This window comes from Rhea pennata, unplaced genomic scaffold (genome assembly GCF_028389875.1).
Source record: "Rhea pennata isolate bPtePen1 unplaced genomic scaffold, bPtePen1.pri scaffold_23_2, whole genome shotgun sequence".
NCBI classification, from domain to species: domain Eukaryota; kingdom Metazoa; phylum Chordata; class Aves; order Rheiformes; family Rheidae; genus Rhea; species Rhea pennata.
In genome coordinates, this window is record NW_026907676.1 from 1443767 (window position 1) to 1446551 (window position 2785).

At 57.8% G+C, this 2785-nt stretch overlaps 1 pseudogene; it reads left to right on the forward strand.

Moving 5' to 3' along the window:
* The first annotated feature begins 609 nt into the window (after positions 1-609).
* LOC134154332 (E3 ubiquitin-protein ligase Topors-like) lies at positions 610-1830 on the forward strand (annotated as a pseudogene).
* The last annotated feature ends 955 nt before the right edge of the window (positions 1831-2785 follow it).

Genomic DNA, 2785 nt, shown 5'->3' on the forward strand with positions numbered 1-2785 from the left:
GGGCTGCGCTGAGGCTGGGTACCCAAGAATGGCAAGGCCGCCCGTCGTCCCCAGGCACGATATGTTGGTTCCCCAGGTACCTGGCTGCTCCCAGTTCATCAAGGAAGAGTTGCTATGAGGCATGACTGAATGCATGTGCCCACAGCCTCCCGTGTTCGGCTGATGAAAGTGGTATTGGTGCAAACGGGCCTCTCCTCTTTCTGAGGAAGGAGGCAGAGAGCTTCTGCACATCCTAAGCAGTTCCTGAGCCTGAACATTTTGCAATGCCTTTCCTTGCTCTCTTCCTTAGTTGGCAGGAGCTTGACCCACAACACCTCCCTTTTTGAGGGCACCCAGGCCTTCCAGGTTATTAGCCCACCAGCGCCCACATTCTTTTGTCTCAGCCCCAAAGGTGCCTCCTCTGAGTTTCAGTGTGTGCCAATGGTTTTTCTGCACCCCCGCCTGCACCATAGTCCAGCCCCCACATCACCCTCACAGTCTTCCTGACAAAGGGAATGATCTTGGCCTCTCTTTCTTCAGCAGAGCACAGCAGCAGCAGTTGAGGTACCTGCCATGGATGGTAGTTCCTCATCCTCAGCTCTCCCCAGCCCTCTGCAGCACATCACACCAACACCAGCAGCTCCAGATGCTACATGTCCCATCTGTCTGGACAGCTTAGACGACGTTGCCTACGTGAAACCCTGCTTCCACAAGTTCTGCTTTGGTTGTGTGCTCCGCTGGTCGAAAACAAAGGCCGAATGCCCCCTCTGCAAGCAGGTTTTCCAGTCTATTCTGCACACAGTGCTGGCAGAAGATGACTACCAGGAGTATGTCGTGAGGCCTCCCAAAGATAGCTCTTGTGCCAGGCGGCCGCGACAGAGAGCTCCTCGTCGCCCTGCCACCAGGAGGCACCGTCGCCCTGCAGCTCACCCGCAGCAGCAGTCCCCTGCTCCTCAGATGCCATCCTCTGCCCAGGACGGCAGCAGCCTGGAGGGGCCTCCAAGCCACAGCAGGCAGAGGCAGAGAGCCGGAGGGCTGCGGGAGCCAAGCCAGAGGCTGTCTCTGCACAGGCAGGCCAGTGCTGAGAGCAGACCTCAGAGACATGTGCCAGCGACAGAGGAGGAGATGCTGAACTTCCGCCGCACTCTGTACCGCACAGGGTTGCGCGTGTAAAGGGTTCCCCATGGCGGCCACCCCCAAGACATCTCCGCAGAGTTCTTCTCCCGCAATCCGGACAGCATTCAGAGGTTGCTGCCCTGGCTCCAGCGCGAACTGAGAGTCCTCTTTGGAGTCCACCAGTCACTGATCACCATCACAGAGCTCATCGTCCTGACAAACCTCAGGAGGTATGACCTGGACAGTCAGGCCTTTGCTGATGACTTAGAGCTGCTGCTGCTGAGTCGCACCAGGCATTTCGTCCATGAGCTCATCAGCTTTGCCCAGTGCTCATGCAGCATGGAGACCTACGACCAGCAGGCCATATATGATTGCCACTCTCACAGCCAGCACGAAGGAGGCCCCTCAGCATCATTAAGCCTGGCAGCTGCTGCGGGTACAGCCACGACTCCAGGGCCAGCCCAGAGTCCATCTCCAGCTGGCAGCCCTGGCTATACAATGCTTCCTGTCACCTCGTATGCAGGCCCCCGTGACATTGCCACAGCCACACAATCTCACCAAGATCTACAGACAAACTCTGACAACAGGGCAGCTCAAGCAGGAGGAGAAGCCCAGAGACAGTTGCCGGCTCCTGCCAACCCCCAGGACAGTGACTCCTCGTCAGACAGCTGTGTCCTTGTGGGATATTGGAAGCCCTCGGCAGAGAGAAGCCCTGAATGCATTGTGCTCTCCTAAGATTCGGAGCACTCAGCCCCAGCAGGGGAAGGTGACACCGGGCAGAAAGAGCAGCCACTCCACACACCCAGCTGCAGCCACAGCAAAGCCAGGGCAGGCAGCTCGCTAGTCTCTGCCATGCCAAACCAAACTAGCTGGAGCCACCCCAGCTGCTACCCTGCTGCCTCCAGGGAGGAGAGAGAGCTCCAGCAGGGGCACATGGAGGACACAGCTGCTTGCGCTGTGCAGGGCTGCAGCCACGTCCCCTTTGCTGATGGCAGGGACAGGCAGCACTCACCCGGGAGGACCCGGCTGCCCACCAAGAGGAAGGCAAGCAGCTCTGAGGCCTGTGCCCAGCCCAGCAAGAGGCACGCATGGCCTTGGCAGTAGGAGGGACAGTGGGACTGCCCAGCAGATGGTCAGCAAGCAGAGATGAGAGCAGTCCAAGAAGCCTGGGGAGATGAGGACTACAAAAGAACACCAAAGCAAGTGGAAAAGGGGCTGGAGTGCTGCACTCTGAGGGCTGTCTTCAGCACGACGAGCTCTGATAGTCAGTTGGTGAGTAGTGTCATCCTTGGTGGAGGGGGAACTGCAATGCTAGGGGCAAAGACTTGTTAAGGTCCTTCTCAATGAGCTGAAGAAGGGCATGAAGGGCTCCTGGGGAAACCTTGGAGCACGAGCTGGGCTAGGCACTGGCAGGTGCAGAGCCCACACACATGACCACGTCTGTCTGTCCCCACAGCTGTTAGTCGAGGAGCTGGCTGTCTAAAAGTACCTTTGGCAGGACACTGCAGCACCAGGTTTATAGAAAGACCAGCGCAATGCAGCTGGGTGCCATGACAAATGCTGAGCAGAGGCAAGGTGTCAGAACATCCCCATGCTGGGGATTCAGGGAGACCCTGAGGAGTCCCAGTGAGACAGTTTTCTTGTTGTCTGTGCCCTTTACACTAGTCTAAGAGATGAACGCCAACACCAC